Source organism: Saccopteryx bilineata, chromosome 3, assembly GCF_036850765.1.
Source record: "Saccopteryx bilineata isolate mSacBil1 chromosome 3, mSacBil1_pri_phased_curated, whole genome shotgun sequence".
Classification (NCBI taxonomy): domain Eukaryota; kingdom Metazoa; phylum Chordata; class Mammalia; order Chiroptera; family Emballonuridae; genus Saccopteryx; species Saccopteryx bilineata.
Genome location: NC_089492.1, coordinates 52,405,338 through 52,419,276, shown reverse-complemented (window position 1 = coordinate 52,419,276; position 13,939 = coordinate 52,405,338). Strand labels below are relative to the sequence as shown.

Genomic DNA, 13,939 nt, shown 5'->3' with positions numbered 1-13,939 from the left:
ACATCACATACATTGAAGACATGCAGTAAAAGCTACAAAAGAGTTATGTCTCAGCTCCAGAATTCACTTAAGAGTTGAACAGACAGGAGTAGTTGAATTATGGCTTCCTAGGAGGCCAGAACACTCAAAATGTTAGGCACCCTAACATGTCAGTATAAGAAAACATCAGAAGAGGGAGGATGGTGGGGTGTGTGTGTGTGTGTGTGTGTGACTGCACTAGTTATAAAGTAAGTCACAGGAATGTAAATCACAGCACAAGGAATATAGTCAATAATACTGTAATAACTTTGTACAGTGGTGACAGATGGTTACTAGTCTTAACATGGTGATCACTTTCCATGCTGTATAAATTTCAAATTACTATGTTGTGTACCTAAAACTAATATAAAATTGTATGTCAACCATACTTTCATAAAGAAGTAGAATGGGGAGGATGGAAGTTCTGGGGAGGTCACCCATTTCTGAGGCCCCACTGACATATTCAAATCTTTACTAGCTTTGAAACCTTGAAGAAACCCAATTAAGGTATATGCAAAGCACTTAGAATCTGCCTGGTATACAGGATTGCTCAATTATTCTCAGGAAGAGAGGCAGGACTGTGACCTGTGGCCTTCTCAGGTCTGTCCTGGCATCTGTTGAGACAATCACACTGATCTACCTCATTGGAGATCAAGCCATTGGAAACAAGATTTATTCCATTCAATCTCTCCTTTTTCTGAGGATTACAAGAATTATCAAAAGAGAAAAACAGGTTCTGACCAGTTTGCTTAGTGGTAGAGCATCAGCCCGGCATGTGGAAGTCCCAGGTTCGATTCCAGGTCAGACACAAGAGAAGCAACCATCTGCTTCTCCACCCCTCCCCATTCTCTCTTTCTCTCTTCCCTTCCTACAACCATGGCTTGATTGGTTCCAGAAATCTGGCCCCTTGTGCTAAGGATAGCTTCCTGGAACCTCCACCTCAGGTGCTAAAAATAGCTTGGTTGCTGAGCAATGGCCCAAGATAGGCAGAGCATTGCCAGGTAGAGGGCTTCCAGAGTGGATCCCGGTTGGGTGCACATGGGAGTCTATCTCTCTGTCTCCTCTCCTCTCAGTTAAAAAAAACAAGCATAAAAGTAATACAAGAAACAAATTGCTGAATCCATTGTTACTTTTAATATTATCATTGAATTGTCAGTGGAGTAAAATTAAAAAAAATCAAAGCTATATTAAATAACTTCAAATAGGACTGTGGAGTTCAAATCTGGGTTTATTTCTAGTCCAACATTAGACTTAGCTCTTTCTACTATTACTTATTCTTTTCTACTATTACTTCTTCTTTTATGCTATTGGACTTTATTTTAATTATTTAGTTTTAGTATATATTTTAATATTGGAGGTAGAGTCTCTTCATGAATTAAAAAAATTGTTTTTGGCTGTCCTTGTCTATTTTTAATTCCAGTTGAATTTTGGAATCAGCTTGTCAAGATCCGAAAATACCATGTTGGGATTTTGATTCGAACACACTGAATTTATAGATTTACTTATGAGAAATGTCATCTGTCTTAGTACTTGCTAAATCAGGGGGGATTCCTCTAGATTATCCCTTTTAGTTATACTGAGATGCAAGTTACAGGACAGAAGAGGGACCTGCCAAAGTGTTTTACTGTTTCTTTATCCACAGCCAAAACAATGCTTACACCTGTCCAAAAAGCTCAGCCTCCAAGCTGTCTAGGACTCTTGAGCTGGTGCTGCTCACTTGGCCAAAGGTGGAGACAGAGACGTTTGCCCAACACACAGCCATGTTTTATGGGCTGCTCTGGGAGACAATCACTTTGGTGCCCCAAAGGAGAAGCTTTGGGCTCCTCTAAGCATCACATTCTCACAATATTTGCAGCACTTCAGCGGGAACATAGACTGACATGGTTTTACTTTATTCAGGGCACTGAGGGGCAAGGACAAACCACACAATCTCCAAACATGCTTTGAGCAAAATATCTCCAGGTAATTTTTACTGTCTAGGAGATCCTGATGCAACTTATAGCCTAATTGCTTCTCAAAATAAGAAAGGATTATGCTATGGCAATGTCAACAGGTGTTAAAGGACTACTATTTCAACATCTTTGCAACATTGGGTCTCTCCAATTAGTATATGGAATATCTTTTCATTTAAGTCCTATCTTATGTATAGTTAAGAGTTTTCTTCAAACAGATCTTGTGTATTTTTTATAGATTTTTACCTAAACATTTTATAAATCAGTTTTTGCTGCTGTTGTAAGTACTCCCCCTCCCCTCATGTTTCTAAATAGTTATTTCAGAATATAGGGAGGCTAAGGCTACTGTATCTGAACTCTATATGGAATTCTTTTCTAGTTCTAGTAGTCCTTCTGTTGATTCTCTTGGGTTTTATAGTTAGATGATCATATTGTATATAAATAATCACACTTATTTATTTATATTTTCTATCTTTTCAAGGTATAGACATCCTTTTTCTATATTGGATGTGTGTGTGTGTGTGTGTGTGTGTGTGTGAAAAAGAGAGAGAGAGAGAGAGAGAGAGAGAAAGGGAATTAGCAATACTATTAGGCACCTTTGTGTTATGACTTTAATGGTAAAATTGTAAACTTTGCCCATACATGTGATGTGTGTTGGAGGTTATTGGAAGAAGATAACTTTACCAAGTGAAGCAACCTCTCTTCTTGTATTTACATAATATAAAATAAATTGTGCCAGCTTTTTTATTAGTTATCATATTTTATTTGTTTGTACACACCTATTACTTTGCAACTACCTAGAGGAATCTTAATGATTCAGTGAGCAAACTCTGAGAATATCATAAGGTTACTCATGTCTAAATATTGCCTTTAGAAATTAAAGGCAAATTCCATCAGAGTCTGTTCTTACACATTTTTGAAGACAGCTTTATTGAGTTCTAACAGATGAATAATAAACTACACACATTTAAAGGGATAATTTGATAAATATTGACATGCATATACCCGTGAAACCACCACCACAACCAAGACCACATCATCAACCCTAAAAGGTTCTTCATACCCCTTTGGAATCTCTCTCTTGCCCATCCCTCCTGCTCCTACCTGCCCTGGACAATCACTGTCTTGATTTCTCCCACTATATATTAATTTGAAATTTTTAAAATTTTGTACAAATGGAATCATGCAATACATAGTACTCTTTCTTTGATTCAGTTTCCTTCACTCTACATCAGGGGTCCCCAAACTTTTTACACAGGGGGCCAGTTCACTGTCCCTCAGACCATGGGAGGGCTGGACTATAAAAAAAACTATGAACAAATCCCTGTGTGCAGTGTGCATATCTTATTTTAAAGTAAAAAAAACAAAACGGGAACAAATACAATATTTAAAATAAAGAACAAGTAAATTTAAATCAACAAACTAACCAGTATTTCAATGGGAACTATGGGCCTGCTTTTGGCTAATGAGATGGTCAATGTCCGGTTCCATATTTGTCACTGCTAGCCGTAGCAAGTGATATGACGCGCTTCTGGAGCCGTGATGTGTGCGTCCCACGTCACTGGAAGTAGTACTGTAGTGAGTGCCGCCGCCATGTTTTGCGGCGCCGCCACATCTTGTGCTCCTCTCACGGACCACCAATGAAAGAGGTGCCCCTTCTGGAAGTGTGGTGGGGGCCGGATAAATGGCCTCAGGGGGCCGCATGCGGCCCACGGGCTGTAGTTTGGGGACCCCTGCTCTACATATTTATTTTACAATTGTTGAATGTGTCAATCATGCATTCCTTTTTATTTCTGAGCAGTATTCCATTGTATAGATGTACCACCATGTGCTTCCTCATGCACCTATTGTTGGACTTACATCTTTTTGATAATTTCTGAAAAGATTTTATACATAATACACCATGAACATGAAAGTATTATCAGTCAAAATGAGAAATGTAGCTGAGTCTATATTAAAAGTTATTGTACTGTAACATGTTTCTATAATTTGTTCTTACATATTGAACAATACTTGATGATCATGTTCTTTTGGTATTTATGTTGGATTGATCATGGTGGTTAAACATTTTCTTAATTTATATTTCCTCATTTCTTTTCTCAATTTTTGTCTCAATATTTGTAGAGTTTCAATGTATTCTCATAATCTATTTAATTTTATTCTGTATATCATTAGAATTTCTGCTATAGTTTTTGGAATTCTTACATATAATTCAGCAATTTTGACATCCCAATCATTTAAAGCTTTGAATAAATAAGTGTACAGAAAAATATGCTTTTTTTTTTTTTTTGCATTTTTTTTTTTTTTTCTGAAGCTGGAAACAGGGAGAGACAGACAGACTCCCGCATGCGCCCGACCGGGATCCACCCGGCACGCCCACCAGGGGGCAACGCTCTGCCCACCAGGGGGCGATGCTCTGCCCATCCTGGGCGTCGCCATGTTGCGACCCTCCTGGGTGTCGCCCTGTTGCGACCAGAGCCACTCTAGTGCCTGGGGCAGAGGCCACAGAGCCATCCCCAGCGCCCGGGCCATCTTTGCTCCAATGGAGCCTTGGCTGCGGGAGGGGAAGAGAGAGACAGAGAGGAAGGCGCGGCGGAGGGGTGGAGAAGCAAATGGGCGCTTCTCCTATGTGCCCTGGCCGGGAATCGAACCCGGGTCCTCCGCACGCTAGGCCAACGCTCTACCGCTGAGCCAACCAGCCAGGGCAAAAATATGCTATTTTTATAAAATTTAATAAACTATTACCTCTTAATTCAAAAATTCTAAATTAACAAGCATGGTTTTCATTCTGTTACTAGATGTTGGAATGTTTAGTGGCAAGAGTAATTACAATATAAGTATTCATGCTGGAACTGTGGTGAACTAGGAGACTCTGAGAGGAAGCTCAAACTGTTAATAAACATAGTAGGGCCAGGAGCTATAAGTGACAAGGAGGTAGTGTTGTGATCTTGCAAAACCAGTTCATCAGTCCCCACTACATTCTCCCAACATGGTGGTGTCCCCTAACTGAAGTGAGCCAGTCACAGAGGGGACACTCATTGTCCCAGTGGGAATGGCATTTTCCCCAACCAAAGCAATGCCACTGCACAGCAATCCTAGAGGCACAGGTAAGAGAAAACAAAAACTTGTGCAATAGCACCATTTACTGGAAAACAAAAGTAACTACCCTACCTATCAGCCTGCTGAATTGTTGAGAGCAAACACTATCTAAATAAGAGAGCATTCTCCACCTCAACTCTTCAGGGTGAGAAACAATCCATTGAACACCATTACCAACCAAGGTAAACTGGGAACATGGAAACAAAATGAAGAGTCTCCAGAAACCCAACTCAAAATCATGGAAGACTGCAATTTAAATGAAAGGGAATTTAAATTAATACTAACTTCTTGTTGGTTCTAAAAGATGATTATTCTTTTATTATATTTCTGAAATTGATTTGGTAATATAAGAAGTTGTTTTTTTTTTAATTATCTCTCTAATCTCTTTTTTATGTATCCTTTTATTTAGACAATTAATTTTAACAGAGTGACGTTGATCAACAAGAGTACATAGATTTAGAGAAAACATCTCCATATCATTTTGACATTTGATTATGCTATATACCCATCACCCAAAGTCAAATTGTCCTCCATCATCTTTTATTTGGTTTTCTTTATGCCCCTCTGCTCCCTTGCCCTCCCTCTGGTAACCACTGCACTCCTATCTGTGTTAATGAGTCTCAATTTTGTGTCCCACCTATGTATGGAATCATAACAATTCTTAGTTTTTTCTGATTTACTTTTTTCACTCAGTATAATGTTATCAAGGTCCATCCATGTTGTTGTAAATGACCCTATGTCATCATTTCTTATGGCTGAGTAGTATTCCATAGTATATATGTTCCACATCTTCTTTACTCAATCTTCTCTTGAAGGGCTTTTTGGTTGTTTCCATGTCTTGCCCACTTGAATAATGCTGTGATGAACATGGGGCTGCATGTGTCTTTACGTACCAATATTTTTGAGTTTTGGGGGTATATACCGAGTAGAGGGATTGCTGGGTTATATGGTAGTTATATTCTTAATTTTTTGAGGAATCACCATACTTTCTTCCATAATGGTTGTACTACATTACATTCCCACCAACAGTGAAGGAGAGTCCCTTTTTCTCCACAGCCTCTCCAACACTTGTTATTACCTGTCTTGTTGATAACAGCTATTCTAACAGGTGTGAGGAGGTATCTCATTGTAGTTTTGCTTTGCATTTCTCTAATAGCTAGTGAAGATAAGCATCTTTTCATATATCTATTGTCCATTTGTATTTCTTCTTGAGAGAAGTCTGTTCATGTTCTTTTCCCATTTTTTTATTGGATTATTTGCTTGTTTGTTGTTGAGTTTTGTGAGTTCTTTGCATATATATTTTGGGTATTAGGCCCTTATCTGAGCTGTTCTTTGAAAATATCATCTCCGATTTAGTTGGCTGTCTGTTTATTTTGTTGTCAGTTTCTTTTGCTGTGCAAAAACTTCTTAGTCTGTTGTAGTCCCATTCATTTATCTTTGCCTTCACTTCCCTTGCCTTTGGAGTCAAATTCATAAAATGTTCTTTATGGCCAAGGTCCATGAGTTTAGTACCTATGTTTTCTTCTATGCAATTTATTATTTCAGATCTTATATTTAGGTCTTTGACCCATTTTGAATTAATTTTAGTACAAGGAGACAAACTGTAGTTGAGTTTCATTCTTTTGCATGTGGCTCTCCAGTTTTCCTAGCACCATTTATTGAAGTGGCTTTCTTTTCTCCATTGTGTGTTTTTGGCTCCTTTATCAAAGATGAGTTGACCATATATGTGTGTGGTTTTATTTATTTTGTTTCTAATAGTCTTTCTCTATTCTGTTCCATTGGTCTGAGTGTCTGTTTTTCTGCCAAGACCATGCTCTTTTGATTATTGTGGCTCTGTAATATAATGAAGTCAAGTATTATAATGCCCCTAGTTTCGTTTATTTTTCCTTAGGATTACTTTGTCTATTTGGATTTTTTTATGGTTCCATATAAACCTGATGATTTTTTGTTCCATTTCTTTAAAACATGACACTGAAATTTTTTTTTTTTTTTTTACTTTTTTTTTTTTCTTTTCATTTTTCTGAAGCTGGAAACGGGGAGAGACAGTCAGACAGACTCCCGCATGCGCCCGACCGGGATCCACCTGGCACGCCCACCATGGGGCGATGCTCTGCCCACCAGGGGGCGATGCTCTGCCCATCCTGGGCGTCGCCATGTTGCGACCAGAGCCACTCTAGCGCCTGAGGCAGAGGCCACAGAGCCATCCCCAGCGCCCGGGCCATCTTTGCTCCAATGGAGCCTCGGCTGTGGGAGGGGAAGAGAGAGACAGAGAGGAAAGCGCGGCGGAGGGGTGGAGAAGCAAATGGGCGCTTCTCCTGTGTGCCCTGGCTGGGAATCGAGCCCGGGTCCTCCGCACGCTAGGCCGACGCTCTACCGCTGAGCCAACCGGCCAGGGCCGACACTGAAATTTTGATGGGAATTGCATTAAATTTGTATATTGCTTTGGGTAATATGGTCATTTTAACTATATTTATTCTTCCTACCCAACCAAGAACAAGGAATATTTTTCCATTTCCTTATGTCTTTTTTGATTTCCTTTAACAATGCTTTGTAGTTTTCATTATAGGTCCTTTATATTCTTTGTTATGTTTATTCCTAGGTATTTTTTGTTGTTGTTGCGACCGTAAAAGGGATTATTTTTTTAGTTCATTTTCTGAATTTTCATTGTTGGCATATAAGAAAGCAATAGAGCCTGACCAGGTGGTGGCGCAGTGGATAGAGCGTCGGACTGGGATGCGGAAGGACCCAGGTTCGAGACCCCGAGGTCGCCAGCTTGAGCGCCGGCTCATCTGGCTTGAGCAAAGAGCTCACCAGCTTGGACCCAAGGTCGCTGGCTCCAGCAGGGGGTTACTCGGTCTGCTGAAGGCCCATGGTCAAGGCACATGTGAGAAAGCAATCAATGAACAACTAAGAAGTCGCAACGCGCAACGAGAAACTGATGATTGATGCTTCTCATCTCTCTCCATTCCTGTCTGTCTGTCCCTGTCTATCCCTCTCTCTGACTCACTCTCTGTCTCTGTAAAATAAATAAATAAATAAATAAATAAAAACTTATTAAAAAAAAAAAAGAAAGCAATAGACTTCTGTATATTAATTTTGTATCCTGCGACTACTCTATTGGTTTATTGTTTCTAATAGTCTTTCTGTGGAGTCTTTGGTGTTTTCTATGTACAGGATCGTATTGTCTGCAAAAAGTAAAACCTTTATATCTTCTTTCCTAATATGAATGCCTTTTATTTTTTTCTCCTGTCTGATTGCTCTGGCTAGAACTTCCATCATTATGTTGAATAAGAGTGGAGAGAGTGGGCAGCCTTGTCTTGTTCCTCATTTTAGCGGAAAAGTTTTCAGTTTTTTGCCATTTAATATGATGTTAGCGGATGGTTTGTCATAAGTGGCCTTATTATGTTGAGATATTTTCCTTCTATACCCATTTTGTTGTTTTAAACATAAAATGATGTATTTTATCAAATGCCTTTTCTGCATCTATTGATAGGATCATGCGGTTTTTGTTCTTTGTTTTGTTGATATGGTTTATTATGTTAATTGTTTTATGTATGCTGAACTATCCTCAGGATTCAGAGATGAATCCCACTTGATCATGGTGTATTATTTTTTTAATTTGTTGTTGTATTTGATTTGCTAGTATTTTGTTTGGAATTTTTCCATCTGTATTCATTAGAGATATTGCTCTGTAGTTTTCTTTTTTTGTGTTGTCCTTGCCAAGTTTTGGTATGAGAGTTATGTTGGCCTCATAAAATGTGTTTGGAAGTATTGCTACTTCTTCAATTTTTTGGAAAACTTGATTAGAAGAGGAACCAGATCTTCTTTAAATGTTTGATAGAATTCACTAGTATAGCCATCTGGCCCTGGACTTTTATATTTTGAGAGGTTTTTGATAGTTGTTTCTATTTTTTTTCCTGCTTATGGGTCTGTTTAGGCTTTCTGCTTCTTCATGACTTAGTCTAGGAAGATTATTGTTCTAGGAATTTATCCATTTCTTCTAGATTGTTAAATTTTGTGTTATATAGTTTTTCATAGTATTCTATGATAATTCTCTGTATATCTATGATATCATTGGTAATTTCTCCTCTTTCATTTTGGATTTTATGAGTCCTTTCTCTTTTTTCCTTAATAAGTCTTGCCTAGGATATGTCAATTTTGTTGATCTTTTCAAAGAACCAGCTCCTTGTTTTATTGATTTTTTTTAATAGTTTTTCTGTTCTCTATTTCATTTATTTCTGCTCTGATTTTTATTATTTCCTTTCTTTGGCTGGTTTTTGGTTACCTTTGTTCTTCTTTTTCTAGTTTCTTAAAATGTGATAAGTTGTTTACTTGGACTCTCTCTTATTTGTTCATATAAGCCTGTAATGATATGAACTTCCCTCTTATTACTGCTTTTGCTGCATCCCAGAGATTCTGATATGTCATGTTGTCATTTTCATTTGTCTGTATATATCTTTTGATCTCTGCTTTTATTTCTTTGAGCCACTCATTCTTTAGAAGTATGTTGTTTAATTTACACATTTTTTTGCATTTGTTTACTTCTGTTTTGCAATTGAATTCTAGTTTCAAAGCTTTATGGTCAGAAAATATGCTTGGTATAATTTCAATCTTTCTGAATTTGTTGATGTTAGTTTCGTGGCCCAACATATGGTCAATTCTTGAGAATGTTCCATGTACACTGGAGAAAAAAGTATACTCTGATGTTTTGGGATGTTTATCGTATCCAATTGTTCTAGTGTTTCATTTAAGGCTAATATTTTTTATTTTGATTTTCTGTTTTGATGAATGATCTAGAGCTGTTAGCGGTGTATTGAGGTCTCCAAGTATGATTGTATTTATGTCAGTTTTTAGTTTTAGATCAGTTAGTAGATGTCTTATATACTTTGGAGCTCCTTGGTTTGGTGCATATATATTAAGAAGTGTTATGTCTTCCTTTTTTTTTCAGTATAGAACTTATTTTTATTTATTTATTTTACAGAGACAGAGTCAGAAGAGGGATAGATAGGGCCAGAGAGACAGGAATAGCAAGAGATGAGAAGCATCAATTATCAGTTTTTTGTTGCAACACCTTAATTGTTCATTGATTGCTTTCTCATATGTGCCTTGAACGTGGGCCTTCAGCAGACCAAGTAAACCCTTGCTCAAGCCAGTGACCTTGGGTCTAAGCTGGTGAGCTTTGCTCAAACCAGATGAGCCCATGCTCAAGCTGGTGACCTCAGGGTCTCAAACCTGGGTCCTCTGCATCCTAGTCTGATGCTCTATCCTCTGTGCCACCACCTGGTCAGGCTGTCTTCTTGATTCAGTGTCCCCTTTATCATTATTAAATGACCATCTTTTTCTTTGATTACCTTTGCTGTCTTGTCATCAGCATTGTTAGATATGAGTATGGCTACACCTGTTTTTCTTTGGGTATTATTTGCTTGGAGAATTGTTTTCCAACCTTTCATTTTGAATGTTTTTATCCTTGTAGCTTAGATGTGTATCTTGAAGACAGCATACAGTTGGATTTTCTTTTTTGATCCACTCTGCTACTCTGTATCATTTTATTGGTGAGTTCAATCCATTTACATTTAATGTAATTATTGATAGAGGGTTTTCTATTGCCATTTTATATATTGCATTCTGATATTTCTGTTTCTTGTTTGGTTCTTCTCTTTTGTTTTTCTGTCATTTATTTTTGTTTGGTTGTATTCCATACTTATTTCCTCTGTTTCTTCTTTTTTTTAAGCCATGTGTTTCTGTAGTGGTTTTTTCAGGGGTGGTTACCATTAGGTAATTTAAAGAATATATATCATATTCATTGTAGTCCATTATCTCATGAGTGCTTCTGTACTTCATCCTCCTTTGCTACTGTAATCTTTGTTCTCTCCCCTTTTTTGTTTTTGTTGTCACAGATTATTCTTGTTTTAATTGTGATCTTGTTGGAGCTTTTATTTGTGATTTTGTTTTGTTTTGTTCTTTGTATCTGGTCAAATAACCCCCTTTAGAATTTCCTGAAGTGAGGGTTTTCTGGTGATAAATTCCCTCATCTTCTTTATATCTATGAATGTTTTTATTTCCGCTTCATATTTGAAGGATAGCTTTGATAGATACAGTATTCTTAGCTGGAAGTTCCTCTCTTTCAGTACTTTAAATACTGGGGTCGACTCTCTTCTGGCTGGTAGAGTTTCTGCTGAGAAATCTGATGATAGCCTAATGGGCCTTTCTTTACATGTTTTATTCTTCTTTTCCTTGGCTGCCTTGAGGACTTTTTCTTTGTCATTGGTTTGTGATAATTTCATTACAATATTTCTTAGAGTAGGTCTGTTTGGGTTAAGGTAACTTGATGTTCTCTTTGCTTCTTGGATTTGAGGTTCTAATTCTTTCCACAGGCTTTGGAAGTTCTCATCAATTATTTTTTTAATATGTTCTCCATTTTTTTTTCTCTCTCTACTCCCTCTGATATGCCCATTATTCTTATGTTGCTCTTTCTGATGGAGTCAAACAACTCCTGTAGGGCTTTCTCATTTTTTAAAATTCATGAATCTCTCTCCTCTTCTTTCTGTAGTATCTCTAGTTGCCTTTCTTCTATGTCATTAATTCTCTCCTCTATCTGGCCTGTTCTATTAGTTAAGCTTGTTACCTCATTTTTCAGCTTATGTATTGAGTTTTTTGTCTGTTCACTTCCTTTTTCTTTTTTTTTTGTATTTTTATGAAGCTGGAAATGGAGAGGCAGTCAGACAGACTCCACATGAGCCCAACCGGGATCCACCCAGCACACCCACCAGGGGGCAATACTCTGCCCATCCGGGGCATCGCTCTGTTGCGACCAGAGCTACTCTAGCACCTGAGGCAGAGGCCATGGAGCCATCCCCAGCACCTGGGCCAACTTTGCTCCAATGGAGCCTTGGCTGCGGGAGGGGAAGAGAGAGACAGAGAGGAAGGGAGGGGGAGGGGTGGAAAAGCAGATGGGTGCTTCTCCTGTGTGCCCTGGCCGGGAATTGAACCCGGGACTTCCGCATGCCAGGCTGATGCTCTACCACTGAGCCAACCGGCCAGGGCTGTTTGCTTCCTTTTTATAGTTTCAGTTTCCTTGGTGAAGTAATCCTTTTGTTCATTAAATTGTATTTTGAGCTCTCTGAATTGCTTCTCTGACCTTTCTTGTATTTCACTAAGTATTTTTAGGACTTCAATTTTGAATTCTCTGTCATTTAACTCCGATTTTCCAAGGAATTAAATTTTTTTTCTAGAGATTTTTCATCATCTAGCTGAGCTACATCTGTCTTTTGTATCCATAATATTTGATTTTTTTTCCTTAATGTCCTTTGAGAGTGGTATTGTTAATAGCACTAGTAAGAGATAATTAAAACGATAAAATAAAAATTAAAAAGATACAGTGAAAAAATGCAAATTCTTTAATGATAAGTGGAACAAAAACTACAGAGAACAAGGAGCAGAAACTGAGGAAAAATGTCAAAAGAGAGAAAAAATGAAGTAATAAACAAGCAAAATGCCATAAAGGAAAATATGAGTCCAAAATATAATAATTTAATGATAAATAATGATTGAATGAAAGAAAGAAAAAGAAGAAAAAAAAGAGAAAGGAGAAGATACAGGAAGAGAGAAGAAAGAGAAAAAAGGTACAAAAACAACAACAAAAAAGGTTTCTGAAATGAAACCTTCACAAAATACAAGAACGAAAAATGAAACAACTGGATAATGAAGTTCAAAAAGAAAAGGAAAAAAGAAAAGAGAAAGAAGATAAAATTACCAAAATGAAAAAAAAGTTATTAAAATGTAATTTTTTCCTGGATTTGAGAGGTAACTTTTTTTTTTTTTTTGGTCAGGTGGCACTGTACTACAAGTTTTGCCCCTGTGGGGTTCTTGCGCAGAGGTCTGCTGGTGTGTCACTGTGGCAATGATGTAGGCAGGGCTTGTTAGGGCTTGGAGGCTCTGACAATGGGAATCTCAGTTTTCCAGGTGCCTATCCCCACGTCTCTCCCACCTGAGCTAGCAGCCTGAGGACTTAGCTGTGAGGTTTGCCCCAGCTACTGTACGCAGAGCAAGAGGTTCTAAGAGCAGCCAGGTCCTTCCTCCAGTACCACTCAAAGCATTGTTCTGGGTAGGGCTGTGCCAACCAGAGCCGCCAGTGATAGGAGGCAGGGCTTGGAGCCGATTGCAGATCAAGCATCTTTCTATGGGCCCGCGGGCAGGTTCAGCATGCCTCAGCACACCACTGGTCTAATCTCCACAGGCTTCTCCCTCATGCATTGTTTGGTAGCCCTCAGTAGGCCGTGTGTGTTTCCAGCTCCCATGACTACAGCAATGTACACAGAGGGCTATACCCACCTTCTCAGGTGCCCAGCACCTGGTGCCTATGATCTCAGAACCGGGAATGCATTCAGAAGCCTGCATTGGCCCACGGAGGCACCCAGCCTGGGGAGTCTCAAGTCAAGGGTTTTAGCCCATGCGTGTGCCCCACAGTGGTGATTGTGGAGCCAGGAATACACAAAGATACTGCAGCAGCACATGCAGGTGCTCTCTCTGATAATCTCAGCTAAGACCTCTGGACTGCTCATGCCCATGCCAGTGATGCTAGTTGGAGCCGCTCACACACCACCAGTCATTGTGGAGCCGGGAAGGCACAAAAATGCTGGCACTGGATCACACAGGCACCTGCACTGGCAATTCTAGGTGGAGCCTGCTGCCCTTGCATGCACCCTGTGACTGTGATCTCAGGCAGAGCTGGTGTGTTCTTTCTTCTGTTTGAGCACCTACCCTACCTATCTCAGTTCCTTTCCCTCTAACTCAGACTCTCCACCTTGCTTGTCTCCAAACAAAAGCTTGTCTTCCTCAGATCAGTGAGGAAAGTGAAATAGCCCATTCTT

At 38.9% G+C, this 13,939-nt stretch overlaps 1 protein-coding gene across 3 annotated transcripts in view; it reads right to left on the bottom strand.

The window, feature by feature from the left end:
- Positions 1-13,939, bottom strand: part of RGS20 (regulator of G protein signaling 20) — a 128,423-nt gene that overhangs the window by 31,876 nt on the left and 82,608 nt on the right. The window lies entirely within an intron of this gene.